The sequence below is a fragment of the Ambystoma mexicanum genome, chromosome 11 (assembly GCF_040938575.1).
Source record: "Ambystoma mexicanum isolate Mex_15411 chromosome 11, UKY_AmexF1_1, whole genome shotgun sequence".
Classification (NCBI taxonomy): Eukaryota; Metazoa; Chordata; class Amphibia; order Caudata; family Ambystomatidae; genus Ambystoma; species Ambystoma mexicanum.
In genome coordinates, this window is record NC_090934.1 from 477,841,665 (window position 1) to 477,859,983 (window position 18,319).

Sequence of the window (18,319 nt, forward strand, 5' to 3'; positions counted from 1 at the left end):
AGTAGCACTTGATGCTATAGGCCCCGAGACACTTCCTGCTAGAGAGTGTGAGAAACCAGAGACCCAGATCCTACGTCCACTGAGACGCCTGCTCCTGTGGGAGAGGGCCCAGTGACCACTGATGTGCTTATCATAGTAGCACAGAATTAAGTGATCTCAGGGTTGCATATTGGTGTAGAATAATGAACCTGAGACGGAGGGCACAATAGCTTCAGATGTAAGGGGCCTGCCAGAACTGAGTGAGTAGTCCTTTTCTGGATGCCCAAGCCATGGTCACTTGTGCAAGGCACAGAGAGACTGCTCGAATCTAGTAGGTCTGCAGAAGCAGGCTGAGGAACAGGCTCAGGGCGGGTCCCCTGGATTATTTAAGGCGTATTAGGAGACTGGTCTCCTGTACAGTGAGCACAAGACAAGAATTCTGAGGTAGGGCGTGAAGGCAGATTGATTGTTCCCCAATGCCACAAGAGGTTCCTAATGTGTGCCCATTTATGCTTCCTTCAGATGGGTGCAGAAATCAAGGACTGTGTGCACTCCTGGCACACAAGTCATCTGTTCTAAAGGTTAGTGATTATTTTAGTAGAAGTATTGACTATGTGTGATTAGTGAGCTGGTTTGGCAGGTGTGGTGTTACTATCCTGTTTGTGAATTGTTTGCTAGTAAGACAGTGTGTTTGAGCCCTGAAGAAGGATAGGTTAGATCCGAAAAACTTTGGAGAAGTCGAAAGGAAAATCGCTTTGCTTTCCACAAAGAAGACTGTCAATGCAATGTATTCATTCATCTGTGTAAAGAGTGCATAAGAAATAAGTAAGAAAATCATATGGAATTGAACATGCACGTTGTGAAACAATCATGCGCATGTAGAATTATAATGAATTGAATTCAGCATTATTATTTTGATAAAGAGATCTAGCTCCAAAAAAGTTTTAGAAAAGGTAAACTTATACAATTAATGACCCTAACAGTGTATGGATTTGAATTCTTTATATACAAGGCACGTGGCATTCTAAAGTGTTTAATTTTGGGGAAAAGGTGAACAGCTGAAAGGAGTGTGCTTGTATTTCACATTGGGCATAATGTGTGTTGTGTTTTCATAAGTTAGGTCCTTTGGGCCGAGGACCTGAAGTCGATCAATTGAGTTATATGAGAACAATTAAATTGGATGTGCATCCCTACCACAATACATGTTTTACTACTGCCATACTTGCCAGGCTTCATGTTTGTCAAAGGCACCCTTACTTCTACTACCAGTTGGGCGCCCTTCTTGAAAAGATAGAAATTGACCTTATGGGGCCATTGAAACCCCAAACCAGCCCACGGAACTGGTGCATTTTCGTAGTGGGAGACCATGTCACACAGTACCCTAAAGCAGTCTACTTGAGAAGTAACAAAGCTCCAGTGGTGGTGAAGGCAGAGGTAGTGATATTCTCTCATGTGGAGCTCCCCAGAAAAATCTTTTCTGGCAGGGGCACCAGCTTCATATCTGCGTAAATGAAGGTGATGTGGGAGGAGTGTGGAGTTACAAGTTATCTACAGCTTTCCATCCCCAATCTTCTAGCCTTGTAGATTCAAAAAGACCCTGAAAGTCATGGTAGGTGACTTGGAAGTGCATCTGGGAAGACAAGGGGGTCCTCTCCTGCCATACCAGCTGTTTGCTTATATAGAGAGGTCCCACAGAATGGAGTAGGGCTCAGTCCCTTTGAGCTTCTGTTAGGGCTCCTCTAGATCTGGGGTGAGAATGTTGGCAGAGTAACCCCTGAAGTCCATCCCACGATGTAGTGAATTGTGTACTTGGGTTAAGATCCAGGATGACCCAGTATGGGACAGTCTAAATAGAATCTGAGGTCTAACCAAGAGTTGATGAAGCACTAGCATGACCTGAAGGCCACTGTGACATGGTAAACTCCAGGACAGTTGGTCTGAGTAGTGGAACCTGTCAAACCCAGTGCATTTCAGGACAAGGCGACTGGACCGTACATGGTCATTAATGACAATGTAGGGTGAGAATCTAAAGTTGTTGCTGTGGGCCATATTCGTATAAGGATTGAATATGGATATCCAGCACAAACCTGGATCCCAGAATTATAACTCATATGACCTTAGTAGATACTTTTACCTTGATAGTAAGCCAGACCCTTAGGATGGTGGTGCACAAGGGTCTGGGGGATGGGGCAGTGACTGAAGACCATCTCTAAGGGCAGAATACTCTGAGCTTGTTTCATTTTTATTAATAAAATGATGCAGGTAGATCTGTCCCTTAGGGTGAGGTCTGCTAAGTAGAATCCCCCTTTTATAATGGTTCATCCTGAAAAGCATAGTGCAGGCATGTAACTATGCTGGATGTGACTACTGACACCTCTCAGCAGCTGCTTTGTAGTTTTGCAACATGACAGTAAAAAGTAACATGTGCATTCCTTCCAACAGGCTGATGGAGCACAAAGCTCCAACAGACAAGATGTGCCTTTAACCGTGGGCAAGTTTATATCCTAAATTATATCATATAGTTGTGTTCTCCCAGAGCCTGGTGGCAGATGACAAATATAAATATAAGACATGTCTGGTTATGACATGATGGTCCCTGGGATTACCCACTTATACTGCCCAAAAGTGGCTGGGGTAAATTTAGTATCAGCTTGATCTACAATTACTTTCCTGTCAGGGTCTCCTCTGTATTCATTGTCTGGGAATGAGTTTCACCCAAAACAGATTATATGGGCTCATCTCAGAAAAAGTATTTGTCTTCCCTGGGAAACATGTGTCACCTTCCAGAAAGACAGGAACTGTCCCAAGGGCACAGTGAGATATCCAGGCCAAAGGTACACACACCAGGGTATTAATTAGCTGAGACTCTCTGGTGTAGGCAGACAAGAGGAAGGTGGATAGTTAGAGTAGCTAGGGGAGGAGCATAGGTCCACAGAAGGGACCCAACATCTTGGATTCTCCCAGGACTCTCAAACTTCCTGTGCCCCCCCATCAATTCCTGCAAACAGAGCACTCTGGGTATGACATCACTAGGCAAAGCTTTCTGAAAAAGTAGCCAGGCCTAGGCCCCCTACAGAATCCACTGTAGAACATTGCATATTTAAGGAAGTGAGACTGCACCCCCACTGAAACATCTTTGGACACCTGAAAAAAAGGATTACATCTGGAACTCTGTCGGAGAACACACTGCTCCAAAGCCTTTTGTCGAAGAGGTGAAGACAAAAACCTTCAAGAAAAAGGGCACGCCTTTTCCCTTAATTATCCCTGATGAACATTTGGGGTGATCTCCTGGCTGGACAGGGCTTACTGCAGCTGAAAACATTGGTACAAAGGAACCGGCTTATTGAAGGTAACAGAACCCTGCAAATGCTCTCTAAGACGATCCAGGCTGGAAAGTGCAGAAGAACATTATCCTGATTCCAAAAAACTAGTGGAGTACTGATGCCTTTTATAATGTGGATGGTAAGGGTATTTGGGTAATACAGACACTGATTGGTTTTTACCCATCCCTGTTCCTGTGTTTCTCCATTCCTGATTGGCCTGGGCACTTGCCACCACTTTCTCCCCAAATGGGTAAACCCTCTTACTCCTTATCTCCGGATAAGAGAAGTTGGAGATTGTTAATGCTGTTTCTTTACTCCGGCCTGCAATGTTAGAATCAGGTAGGGGGATTATGGCAGAGTCTTGTACCGACGTTCCGCCTGCCTGGTTCATCGGGAATTGGCTCCACTCTGTCTGATTATGCAGGGGAAACTGAAAGCTGGGGTATGTGCATAGGGCCATGCACGAGTGCCATATTAATATATCTGAGCTATAGAGTCCCTACAGAATATCCAAGCTTTAAGCTCCCATAGGAGACAGAGGTTGCAAGTGGGCAAACCCATCGACCACAAATCTAAAGTGCATAACCACGCCAGTAATTGCACAAATAGGGAACAGGACGTAGAACCATTAACATCACACATACAATGTCTAGTTACGCCTGAATGTCAAAAGGAAGGAAATCCTGCGGACCATACAGAGTCACATTTTTCTCCTGCGGTGGCCTCATTAATGTGGGGAATAAAGAAATACGCCAGTAAGGAACCAGGCCCCCCAACTCCCCCATCATTTGACTTAACAAAAGGTAACAGGCTGACTATCCCTTTGACTGCTGATATTGCCTCCCCTCAGTTTATGCACTTTAAGGCATGCATTTCTAAAGAGCTTCTTCAATGCTGCAGTTTGACGAATCTTAGCTCATTGATGGACACACTGAACGAGCAGGTATCCGTCACTTGTTTGCACAGAAATAACATTGCAACACAAACTGATGTTCAATACCCAGTAGCCGAGGTGATTCAACTGGAAAAATCAGCTATCGGCGTCCAAGTTAATACTCAAAGTGAGAGAAGGAATCAAATAGCGCAAACCTCACCTGTAAGGTGCAGTCCTTTGGCATCATCCAAGATGACACCCGTTACTAATGAACACTTTAATCCATCTAATCCCAATACTAAGGGTCATACAATGGAAACTCCCTTTTTATCCAAGCCACTCCAATGTATTACTGAACAAGTCACTAAAGCTCAAGACGTTGATCCCGATATTTCATGCAAGCAGGGCTCAGCGCAAAATGTGCGAAAGAGAAATCCAAAATGCCATACATCAAAGACTCTATGAACCTTGCCTTCATCATGGACTAAGGTAACTTTGTTATCTCCAATATCAACAAGGTAGTCTGTAAAGAGACAAGAGAATCATTGAGAAATAAGGTGCTCGCCTGGCTGCGTCAACGTACAGGCCCAGGTGTAATCAGACTGTCTGACTTAAAGTTCACACATAGATTTGATGTGAAGGAATGATGTTCCGTACCAAATAGTGACTGCGTTAGTGTTGGCTGTGGGGCCAGTGCATTGCCACACTATTTAAGTAGTTGCAAACATCGTCATAGAGGGGCCTCATATTGTAAATGAATTGTGTAAATTGTTTCTTCTAGTAACCCCATGATTTAACTGTACTGTTGTGTAGTACGGGCAACCTGTTCCTCATATGGGTTACACTGCCATGGTTTGGGTTGTCTTCTCTGTTCTCTGTTCTCTGATTAATGTTTTATGTTATATGTTAATTTGCGTTTTTTGTTTGTTGTGTATGCGCCATTATGCCTGAAGGTCTATTGTGCGCTATATAAATAAATAAAAGTGAAGTCAAAGTAGATGGCACGTGTTCTCTAAGTCCTCCTGGCTAGCAATGGAGAGGACTGGGGAACCCCATTTACAACACCCAGGGGTCACATCATGGAGTAGGTGACTCCCAGAGTTCCTCCATCTCCCTTTGCAGGCAGGTGTACAATGACTGACATTCAATGGACAACTTTCTGACTCACTCATCATGATAAAATGTAGCTAATGTTGCATTGCTGCAGCTGCCGTAGGGGAATTAAAGGTCTGTTTGCTCGTTTATTTTGCTTTGTGTATTGCCTAGACATGTACTAAAACAATATGGACTGTTCTTAAATAGAAGACCATGAGTTTGTACACATGCCGTCTCCCGTAAGAAAATGCTACAAGGATACTCTCGTGCAATTCTCTGAATAGTGAAACTAAAAAAGGGAGCCTGCCGCATAATTAATCCTCATTCTATCTCCAGTAGAAGGATAGGATGAAAGATTAAAAATGTGTCTTTTTCAAAGGATGAAAGGAAGACAGTCGGCCCACAACCTACTTCCTGTACGAGAATGAAAGGTGGACAGTTACCCTCGTACTAGCTGCTGTATGAGGATGAAAGACGAATAACTAATCCTCGTCCTACTTCTTGTAGGAGGATGAAAGGAAGACAATTTACTTATTTGGGACTGACAATTGCTTCCTATTCTCCCACCTGGAAAGAGATGAAAAGGCTGAAGAAGCGGTCCTTGTTTTTCTCTTCTTAGAAGACAGGGAAGCTGAAATGTGTCCCCCTAACCTAAGAAAGGTGAACGGCGGAGTACTGAACTTCGTTTTGCCTCCAGCAGATAGAACAAATGCTCAAAAATGTTCCTTATTTAAAGTCCCTCATAATGAGGAGAGGTAGACAAACGTTGGTCCTCCTTCTACCACCAGTTGGAGGAGTAGCCCTTACTCTGATTCCTTCTGAGGATGAAATGGGTTCAAACGGTCAATATTGTCTCTCTCTTGGGGTGAATAACAGTAGGTGATTCTTCAAAGAATGTCACCTCCCTAACAGCCAGGTCCACACACCCTGCACTCCCTTAGGCTCCGTGATCTTCTCCACACTGTCTCCTCGCTTGGTTACTTGTAGATCCTGTGCTGCCAGCTCCCTGCTCCCTTTTCCCTAGCTTCCCTGACTGTGTTCCTCCCCCCTGTGATTGTAAAGTGCTCCATTGCTTCCCGAAGCTAGGTCCACACTCAATAATTAACCCTCATAATAATAACAATAATAATAGTGATTAGACAGCAACCACTTGCTGCGCTTGGGCCTTTAACTTAGTCTCCAGGGCCCATATCTCCTGGTGCGGCCCTCGGGCTAGGTCTATAAAGCTTACATAAAAGGAACAGCATGGCAATACACCCTTGAAGGACCCCTTTGATGGCAGGGAGGGTCTGGTGAGCACACTTCCCATTCCCCATTTAGCTGAAGCAGTATTATTTCTGTACAGCTGTATCAGTGCACATAAAATGGACAAGGAAAATGACCTCTTAGACAAGGTAGAGTAGAGCCTGTATTTCAGAACTGCATCAAATGCTGGAAGCATTTTCTGTGTTCATACACTTAGGCAGATGCAGAATATGTCAATGAAGGAAGGCAGAGAGAGGGTGCAGGAAGGGTGGATGAATAAAGTGGATGGATGAATGAGAATGTAAGGATTGGTGGATGAATGAGAGCAAAGCAGATGCACACATGATTAATAGAATGGATGAATAAGGGCGACAATGGGTGAAAGAACAAATGAATGAGGCATTGGGGGATGAATTAAAGAATTTGAGAAACGTTGTTGTGAAAGGGCAAAGTTGTGGAAATGGGTAATATGTGGCCATATTGAAACATCTAATGACAAGGTAAGGCACATATCATTTGAACACTTGTCTCCCTAGTTAAATGATTGGTATAGATATGTGGGTGTGTAAGTCTTTTATGTCATTTGTGGAGGAATACACCAATGGTAGAAGTATCAGAGTGGCCTATTTCTAGGATATCTGAATCCTTGTCATAGCAAGGTGATTCATAAAAGCCATTTCTGCATGCAAAAACATCTGGCCGCAATACAGTCATTCAATTGTGCTAGAAGGCAGCTGTTGATGTAATAATAACTTCTTAGCCTAGGGCACCTTCACTACTGATTTCTAAGCAACACAGCATATCCCAGCAGACATCCATGAATTAAAGTACTTAGCTTTTTTTCTCCTTTTTTAGTTTGGGCTATAAGGTGGTACTGAAAGTGATATCTTTAAGCCTAAACTATTGTCATTAAAAAAAGAGCTTTACAATAAGAGCTTCAAATATGAGCTTTGAGTGAGGGTCTGCAATGCATTTCAATATATATGACATTTGAGGAGGGATACGCAGTTTGGTTATTGAATCCCCCCGATTCCCTGCCCCTAACCATGCTGAGCCCTATGGCTAATCTCATCCATTCCTGCCCATCTCGGAACTCTTTCAGCTCTTCCATGGAGGCAGCCATCTTGGATGACTGTCTATAAGGAAGCTCTCTAGAAACAAGCCGAAACTAGCAGCCATCTCTGAATGCAAAAGATACCATGCATTTTAGTGTGGAAAATCTGTACTCTAAATATGTTTGACCTTTATTTTGCTGAATACAATGTAAGCCCATACCTTCACATTGTTCCGTTTTCCTCTTTAAAGGGGTAGTTCACACAAAAATGTTCTGTTTTAAAAATGTTGGCCATAATAAAAAAGATATATTGGCGTTGTTTTTTTAGAAAGACCCTTCAAGTGTTGATTGAAAGCAGAGAACCTATTTAAGTGGAGAGAGGGAAGAGAGAGCTGATCTCATCAGGGCCATGTGACACTTACTGCACAGGTCTTTTCACCTGCTGTGTTTATTTACTGATGCCTCAAATGTGAGGTCACTCCAGAGGAATCGACCAATAAATGGAGTAGGCAGATATACCTACATAACAAGCTTCAATCCCAATGTACTGAGGCATGGCGCATGCACAGGGACCCAGCTGAAACATAAAGCTGCGCGCTGCACCACCATTTGCCCGTTTCCCCCTGTCAAAGTTTCACTACAAAGCCATTTTGGCAACTAGATGTCATGCAGAATTTGCCAAGAACACCAGAGTGCTCACGATGGAGCACTGATATCCTCTCCAACTTGAGAACTGTCCTCTGTGGGTTTGCAGAATTTTGCTCGCATTCAGGATTTCTAGCTCCCCGCTGCCGGCAATGCAGTGCATTCTAGCAGCAGGGAGCTAGAAATCCGAAGTGCAAGCAAAATCCTGTAAACACACTGAGGATAGTGCTCACATCAGAGAGGATCTCAGGACTAAAGCTCCTGAGATCCTCTCTGGCGTGAGCACTGTGGTGTTCCTGGCAAATTCTGCATGACATATATTTGTCAAAATGGCTTTGTAGTTAAACTTTGAGTGGGGGAAACGGGCAAATGGTGGTGCAGCACATGGCTTTATGTCCCAGCTGGATGCCTGTGCAGCCTCCATGCCTCAGTACAGTGTAATTGAAGCTTATTGTGTAGGTGTGCCTGCTTACACTGTGTATTGACTGGTTCCTCTGGAGAGACCTTGCTTTCTAGGCATCAGTGAATAAACACAGCAGGTGAATTGACCTGTGCAGTAAAAATCACATGGCCCTGATGAGATCAGTTTTTAGTTCCCTGTCTCTACTTAAAAAGGTCCACTGCTTTCCACTTTTTTAAATGTTGCCAGCATCAACGATCCCTCTGCCTGCATTCTGGAAAATGCTCTGCTCTCCAGCTGCAATAAGCAAAAGCTCCCACTCGGTCCGATAGCACAGCGAGTAGAGTGCTTGTTTTGACATCTGGGCAGAGCCTGCTGACACAGGTTCGAATCCCGGCAGCGCCAAACTCAGCCTTTCATCCTTCCAAGGTTGATAAATGAGCACCACACACTGTGGGTAATAATAAGCAGTGCTCAGATACCTGAGGGTTTGTAGTGCTATTTAAATGCTAAACTATTATTATTATTGTTGCTGTAAGAGCACACCAATAACTTTCACACACAAAATGGCTCTAGCTTGGAAAACGGATGCCTCCAAGTGTTTGAAAATCAACACTTGAATGCTCATTGAAAACAATATTTGACATAGGAACTTTTTTTAAAAATAATGCCAATATATCTTTTTTATTATGGCCAACATATTTAAAGCATAACATTTTTGAGTGAACTATCCCTTTAAGTAACTGCATTCAAACAAGGAATGTCACTGGGTCTGTATGTTGGTCACGCTGTGTATTGATTTTTAATCTGTTTTAGATCAGCATTTCTCCAGCACTGGGGTTGTGTTTTCACACTTCGTACAGACTAAAATCAATGCATATGTTCTAGTCCTTGAGGTGTGAGGTCCTGTGAAAGTTACAGTACACTGAGAAGCGAGGCCTCTTCCTGCATTGGGTGCCCTGTGAGAATGGAGTGTAAATAAGGAACAGGGGAAGAGCTTGTGCAGCAGGTACTTTTTGCTCTCACTGCATCCACGTGATTGCATCCAAAAGGAGGGCATGTCAGTGGCACGCTGTGTAACATCTTCATGACACTTCCCGGGCTCGCCTGCTGCAGCTCGTTGGAAGAATTCTGTACCCAGATGGGCTTCGTTCCTCCTGTAAACCAGCCGAGATTCTCAGCCCTTGCTCGCGTCGAGGAAAGGAGTTTACGTTGAATAAATGAACATTTTTCGCAAGTTTCAAGCTCGCTCAGGTATGTGAGAAGTGCAGATATGTTTGTCTGATGATGGGTGAAAAGAGTGAATTTAAAAGTTGCTCCTACTTCCAAACAGTACTTTGTAGACTTCTTGGTTTTCATATTTACGTTTGAAGCACTCCACCTTTTTCTGTGTGCCTGCGTCGTTATCTTTGGGATGTAGCTTCTCTTTGAAACGTCTGATGATAATTTAACTTCTCACTCACACAGGCGCACACAGCCCTCCCAATCCAACATTTTCCGTTAAGGGTGGCCAATTTTACAAAATGGTTTTGCAGATCACTTTAGAAGTACTAGTGTAGTGCATGCGGTTCCATACAGTGTCATTCACATCCACTATCAACTTTTTAGTGACATTAGTGGCATATGGCATTTTAGCACGTACGCAGCACAAACAAATAACACAATTGTAAGGCCATTATCCATGCAGGATATGAACGGTTAGAGATCTGTCCAGGCCACATGCAAATCTCCTCATTTGCCTATGCATTCACACCAGCAGAAGTGACTTCACAGGAAAGGGCTCTGCAAGGAGCATCATCAATCTTTCATAGTTACTGACAAAGCTGGGTGAACCCGGTGGGCTTGGCTGGCCTTGGCCTAAACTGGGGCTCAGGTCAGTGCCTGCCCAAAGCAGGGGCTGATGAAGAGCTTCACCTGCTGCCCCTTAACACAGAAAATCGTTTAAACAATGTTCCCGGCATGCTGGTAGCACGTTCAGGTGCCCGGCACCTGATTTCCTGTGTGGGCTGCCAAACTTCCTCTCCCACCCCAGCCACATTATTGCCTGGAATGGGCCAGAGCACTTCCTTGAACAATGGGGTAGAGGCTGCCGGGGGAACTTAAAGGTAAGTCAAGCGCCTGCCTCACCTCTACCACATTTATTCCCCTTACCAATACTCATCCAGCCTTCTCCTCACTAGTCAAAAAAATACTCATGCTGTCCACACTCCACCACAAGTGCCACTATCTTCTTGTTCCCTGCTCCTCCTGCCATCCCACAGCAGTGCTGTCCCTCTCCCCCAGCACCAACATTTCCTTGGTCTCTTTCCCAGCCCCTCTCACCATAAAAAAGACTGGCGCTGCCCCTCTAACCCCCTGCCACTATGCGTGCCGCCATCCCCCTTGGCCTCCACCCCAGGTCCAGCCACCATGCGACTCTGGCTCGGCCCACGTTGGGCTTGGTCTTGGCTGGACCCTACCGCAGGGTTCTCTGCCTCTGCCAGCTCTACTTAGTGGCAACATGAGAAGGGACATTACAAGAAGTTGCAATAAGTGAGAAAAAAAATATATAGCATAGGAACGGTAAAGACTAGTAGTAACATGTTATTCATTTCATTGGGATCATATGTAGAAAAAATGAATACAGAAAAGTTGTAATGTTAAAAATGTATGGAATGGTGGGACATTCAATTGCTTGCTGGTTCCTATCTTACGCCTGCTGCACCTCTCCTCTCACCCCTGTGCCCACTCCCTTTCCCCCATACACTGCGGCCTGGTTACTACTGGTGGGCCACAAAACAACTTGGCCCAGTGGTGTTTCTACCGGGGTGAAGGGCACAGAGAAAAAGTTAATAACGTCTGCCTATAGTATAGAAGTGGTAAACTGCTGGCTCTGCCAATTCTTGCGTTCTTCATTAGATCCGACAAAGACCCTGGGCTCTGAGCCCTGTATTTAATATTTCGTTCTTTATTTCATAGGTTATAAGTCCCAAGAGATGGCCCACTCTGTTCTGTGGGCCATAAAAGTGATGACATTCGCAAGGTTTGTTTTTTTTTTCCTTTGGTTTGTACGAAAAATAAGTGTTTTAATGAAAATAACGAAGGATGCAAAATCTGCAAGGATCAGATAAGACAGGCATTTTCCAGCGGAAACTGTACAAAGACGCACCAACGTGCTGTGTACCAAGATGGACAGGAAATCCTAATGATTTACAGAAGGCAGAGAAGCTTGGTCATCGGTCAATGGGGGAGGAGCTGGTGCAATGAGAGAGTATGCAGCAAGACCCGCTGTAGAGGGGGAAAGGGGGAAGGGGAGATCATGAAGAGAAAGTGACGCCCGCCCCCAGGGCTCTGTCTAAAGGAGGTCCCGTCAAAGGAGATTGGAAACAGAGCAATCGATATAGCCATCATCCATTGCTCGGCTGATCTGCCCAGTGGCAGAGCCAGCGGGGGAAAATATGGGGTAGCCACCCTCCGTACCCCCCTCCCGGTGCCCAACACGCCCGCCGGCTCCCGCTGGCACCCTATTAGCCACCCCTTGGCATCAAAAGCTGTCTCAGCTACTCGATCCACCCCCTTACAAAAGATGGTTAAAGGATGCTTTGATACCCGTACCCCCCAAATCCCTATATTGGGATATTGAACCGCTTAGGTCAGCGGCTTTTATGCTGGGGATCCTCAAACACTGAGGGATCATTAGGTTCCTTTAAAAAATAAATCCTTACTACACCACGATTACCCATCAAGTGACCACCCTATTTCAGAGGACCCTACCTGGCAGAGGGGATGGTAGGGTGGTAGGGATAGGGACGTTATTACTTTGAAGCCACTTAGAGAGGGCTGGCCTGGTGGGCAGCTGGCGGTCCGGCTAAGGCCGGCGAGTAAAGCAGAGATGGGCTTGATAGGAGTGAGTGAAGAGGCACGTACAGCCAGGGGCGCTGAGTACATGGGTGATCCGCACCAGGAAAGGCCATCTGCCCGAAAGTCCCTATACTTACAATCAGTGCCGACCCCGGTCTGCCAGCGCCCTATGAGAGATTTTCCGGTGCGCTTTTTTGATCAAGAACAAGCATCAGCCGAAAAACACAACGGAGCCCCCTGCTGTTCTTGTAAAGTGCACTTAAAGGCCGCACCCGGGGGGCCAGACCGATAGTGTCATGTAAACTTAACTGAGCTGGAGAGGCAAGGCGCCCTTTATTTGCTGAGCTGGGGTGTGCCCTTGTGCGACTGCACCCCCTGAGTGCACCTTGAGCCGGCGCTGCTCGCAATAGGACGTTTTTGAAGTCTTGTTAAATATAAGCATTGGCAAAGCCATCAGTTTTCACTTATTTATAAGTATCAGGCATTTGCCAAGCACTGTTATTATATGCCCAGGTACCCGCACCGTATCGCCATTGAATACCACTACGGCAGTGCCTAGAAAGGGCCTTTCTCATGCCTACACAAAAGCCAAAAGCTTGTTTTGCTTGGGTTCCAAGCCATCAATTACTCAGCTTGTCCAGCTCTCCAAGGATGCTATTTTGGTGTGGCGCCCCCAGGGTTTGTCCATCCTGCATGGTATGCGGTGTGTACCTGAAGACATCTTGTGGTCTACGGATTTGGCTTGCACACCTGCGTGTTTTGTTATTTGTACTTATTATCATCTTGGGGAAAAAAGGGGTCCCCTGGCAAAACATTGTAAGCCCACCAGGTATTGGGTGGATCAAAGTTAGCCGTCAAGGAACGCTAGGACCAGGCTTGTCGTGGGCAGGACCTGAGCACAGGGGCTCCAGAAACATGGTTGAAGGTGACGGTGGAGAGCAGGTGAAAGAGAACATGAAATTGATTGAGCATTGGCAATGGAACCATGAGCAGACTGCGGTTTTTATTTCAGAGAACGTTCATGTTTCAACCTTTCCTGGAGATAAAAAAAAAGAGAACTCGTTTCTCGGCCCCAGGTGTGAGATGGTGCTCTTGGACAGCTCCCGGAGGCTTCTGGGCCACCTGCAAAGGGCACAGAGCTGCGACGTGTGGATGGGTGCGGGTACAGGCAGATCATAATACTGATCACCTCCTATGATGGTACCAGGTACAGCAAGACAAGAATGCAGACCACCTGCCAGGATGATAGCATGCATATCCAGAACGCACCTTGAAACACTTGTGTATAGGCGCGTTACAAATGCCATATCATATCATATCATATCATACACCGCCTGGCATGGTGGTAGCGGTTACACTCTGAACACAACGCATGCTACCGGCCAGGCTGCTTGCAGAATTTGCAAGAGGAGAAGACATACCAGATGCCAGGATGGAAGCACATGTAGCAAGAACAGAACAGATAACACGTGCCAGGGTGGAAGCAGGTGCTGCTAATGCAGAAAAAAGCCCATCTTCCCAGCTGTTGGAAGGGCCCTGTGACTCCAGTGAAATCAGCAGTGAAGCCTGAAGCAGGTGCTCTGATACACAAAGCCCTCAGACATAAAGCCCTGCAACAGTGGGCAAGGGAAATGCCTTGGCATGCCCAAGCAGAGCAATGAGATGGGAGGAAGCACGTTACATCAGTTGGGCCTAGCTTCAGAGAAGAGCATACTCAATGATGGGCTCCCAACTCTGGAACTCACTTTCACCGGATGACATGGAAGAACTGTACCACCCCCGCTTTAGAACGACGATCCAACGTGAGCTTAGCAGGACAGCTCCGGCCACAGTGAACAGTCGCAACAAGCGCTTAGACACAGAGCACTGCGGTTTAGGCGCTTTACACATGGCAGCGGGAACAGAAGGTGAACAGGGCTGCATTAAGCATATGATACAAACAGGGTAGAGTTGCAGTCTCTGTGTCCGGCTACACTAAACACATGGGCCTCATTAGGACCCTGGTGGAATGGGTTAGCGGGTGCCGCAAATGGATGCGGACCCGTTAAACCCATTCCGCCTGATTAAGAGGTCCCCTCGCGGGACCCGGTAAGGTAAAACCAGGTGTCCTTACAGGATCCCGCGAGGGGACCAGGAAGCTAACAACGCCCGGTCGTAATCGGCCCGTTGTTAGCTCCCTGCACCCATTCCCATTGAGCCCTATGAGGGCTCGAATGGGAATGGGGAAGGTCCGGGCCCGGGTTCCCTGAGGGAGGAATTACCGGGCCCTCCAAACTCGGAATGGCCCGGTAATTCCCCATTCAGGGAACCCGGACCCGGTTTTGGTGGCAGCCATGCCGCCAATAGCAGCATGGCTACTGCCAAAGCCGTAATGAGGCCCTACACAGTCTGTGTGGGTGTGCACTGATAGTGTAATGCAGATAGTGTCAAATGTGCAACCCGAATGTCTGCCTAATCCCAGCACCTGATACAAAGAGTGAAGTGTTGACAGTGTGCCTCAGTCTGGCATAACTGGCCACATGATACAAATAAGGCAGTGTTTACAGCGTGTATGTGCCTTGCCCTCAAATGTTGACATGATACAAGGTGTATCTTGTTCGTTTTGCTTAGAGCTGCTTTAGACACTTGCTACACACGGTATCAAAGGTGTGAAGCAGACCCCGGACATTCGCATTGTTATTGTGTGTGCTTCAACCCGGTGCACACCGACTGGCTCTGCACTGCGCTCCTGCTCCAGGCATCCAGTGCAGCGTCCTGGCAGCCGGATCCTCTGGCTGTCGATCTGTGATTCAGAGCAGCTCTTTCATGACGGATCTACCGGGCAATGGATCCTCCAGCACGGGATCCACATGAGCAGCAGATTCAAGAGCCGCCAGGTGGGGTTGACTCGAGCGAGGGCTGCTCTTCTTTCTGATGTTGGCAGGCAGAGGGTGCAAGCCGTGGTTGAAGTGTAGAAAAGAAGTAGTGGAACTGTGTTTTTTCCGCTGGCCTGCCCCCGCTCCGCTAAACCAAACCACCCCGCCTCCTCCCACCCGCCATACAAACCCCTAAGCAAAAGGGCCTGCTGTTCAAGGGAGCACGCAGTGCAGTGCACAGAAGTTTCAACTTCTTTCTGCGCTTTTATTTAAAAACAAAGCCATTCCGGAACGGTTTCTTTTATAAATGAAAAGTATCGGGGAACAGTAAAACATAACTTTAAAAAGTAGAGGAGCACCGCTCCCGCCCACTTCGACCACTGTACTAGAGATGGTTAGTGGGCCTAGTCTTTGGTTAAAAGGATGGCGTTGAAGGTTGGGATCACGGTGTGCTGGCAGAGGTATGACACATTAGTGTAAAAGCGGTGGGTGGGACGGTTAGAAAGGACATACTCGAGACGTGCAGCCGCTGTACTGTAAAGTCACGTGTGTGCAGGGAAAGGCAGAGTTGTTTCGGGGTTCGGTAACAGTAGGGTTGTTGTTTGAAGTCAGGATTGAGGCGCACTGGCAGGGCTCTATGTCATTTCATCTACATCCTTTTTTACGAAAGATTTTTGCGGAAAAAACTCATTGACTTTTTTTAACATTACTGTTGTGGGGAGGGTCCTCCCTCAAGCCCCCTGTCCTCTACCTATTTTTTTATATTCCTGCCTCCTCAACCCATTATATGCCCTTTCCCACCCCCCAAAAAAATGTTAAAGATTTTTTGTCTGGCAAAAATTCTTTGTAAATACACCCGTCCTAAAAATCGGGTTTCGATGAAAGGATGTCGTACCACTGGCAGAACAGTATGATGGGATAAACGTGCACTGGTTAGGATTGCCAGATTTTGAAAATGAAAAACCGGGACAGGTTAGAAAAATAAAAGCAGCGCTAGCACTCTAAGCACATTCAGCTCCCCCACCTCCCCCCACCTCTGTCACACCCCCCCCCACTTCCATGGCACCCCCTCCCCATGGGATCATGCATTCAAATAAATATTTCCAGCACGATGTGACGTCCCGAGTCATGTGTAGCGCGCATGCGCGGCAGCAATAAAGTGCGCCCGTGCGGCAGTTCCCGCCGGGACGCGGACGAACCAACATCGCGTCCCGCGTACTCCTTGTGTGCCTGCATGGATGCGTGTGTGTGTGGGTCCCCGGGGCATACATAACAACTGGCGACGAGGCGGGATCACTGCCGCAACGTGCGCCCAGCACGTGGGTGCAGAGGAACAACAAATCTGTTTTGCTACGCAGTGACACGGAGCGGACCCAGCGGCAAGACTCCACGTGGAGTGGCAGTAGCGGCCTGAGAAGGTGCTCGTGCACTGCCACTTCAAGAAAACACGACGAATTTTTGGAACTCCGACCGCCCCCAATAATCTGGGGACGATCACAACGACGCAGACAGCACAACACGGTTGCGCAGAGACTGAGAACCTGGAAAACAGCAGTCTGAGGTACGTGGAACCCCACCCCCAGTCAGGTTTGCGGCCTCCAAATTACTGAGAGGTGCCTGTGCGACCTGTGAGGATGGCGGAAAGTGATGGGGAACCAGAAACTGCGACACGAGTGATAAGGACTCAACAGGGGTCGCTACTGCCCATGCAGGAATTTGATACGTCCGGCCCCCCGTCCAAGCTAGGACCCCGGTGGCTACTATGGGTGAAGAAACTGGAAATGTATTTTACAGCCACAGGGACCATCGATGATGACTCGAAAAGAGCGACGCTCCTATATTCGGCGGGGCTGGAGGTGATGCGCATATATGAATCACTCAACCTGCGTATAGTTACATACACAACGGTAAAGACTGCATTGGAGAATCACTTTATTCCCCAGTCAAATGTAGACTATGAAAGATTCCTGTTTTCCAAGGAGAAACAGCGGGAGGAGGAATCCCTTGACCAATTCTGTGTAAGGCTGACACTAATGGCTAGCGCATGTCGCTGGGACAACGAAGAGTCGATGATACGACACCAGGTCATCCAGGGCTGCAGCTCAGGCAAGCTGAGACGGCAAATATTGAGGGAGCCAGGATGGTCACTGCAACAAATCCAAGATAGTGGCCGAACCTATGAGCTGGCAGAGTCCAGAGGGGCGACCATGGACGCAGCAGTTCATCCCAGCACACGGGATGTAGCATATGCCATGAACAAATGGCCCAAGTCAAGAGACAAATGGACCCCAAAGTCATCCGGTAACAACACCCCTACCACTTCTGGATCTTCCTGCAGGTACTGTGGATATGACCTGCCACATACGGAGGAGTGCCGAGCCAAGGGTAGGTCCTGCGGAAGGTGCAACGAACCAGGACACTATGCACGCATGTGCCGTGCCCCCGCTCCTGTGCCGGCGCAAAGAGGACCCGCGAGAGTACGAGGTAGCGGCTTCAGGAGACAGCGGAGTATCGCGGCGCTGGAGCTAGAAATCCAAAAGCTACAGCTCGCCGAGGAAGAATACGAAGAAGAGGAAGACGAGGTCTTCTTCATCTCGAACATTGCATCGGCGAGCGAACGGAAAGACAGCCCAAGTGCGAAGTGAACATACTGGGGGTGCCAACTCAAATTCTCATCGATACAGGGGCATCAGTGTGTGTCCTCGCGGAGGAACACTACTTGAGACTCCCAGGCCCTCCAACACTGGACAAGTCCATGGCAAAAATTTTCACGTTCGGGGGGGATACCCCATTGCCTCTCAAAGGGGTATTTGTGTCGCCAGTGTCAAAGGGGGAAGTCTCGATCAGGACCAGATTCTTCGTCACAGATGTCAGCCCACACTCCATACTCAGTTGCGCCGCATCTGAGGCACTAAACCTCGTCCACTTCGCATACGAGGTGTATCAGATAGACATTGAGACACTGTTGAACAAATTCTCAGGCATCTTCGAGGGAATTGGGAAATTGAA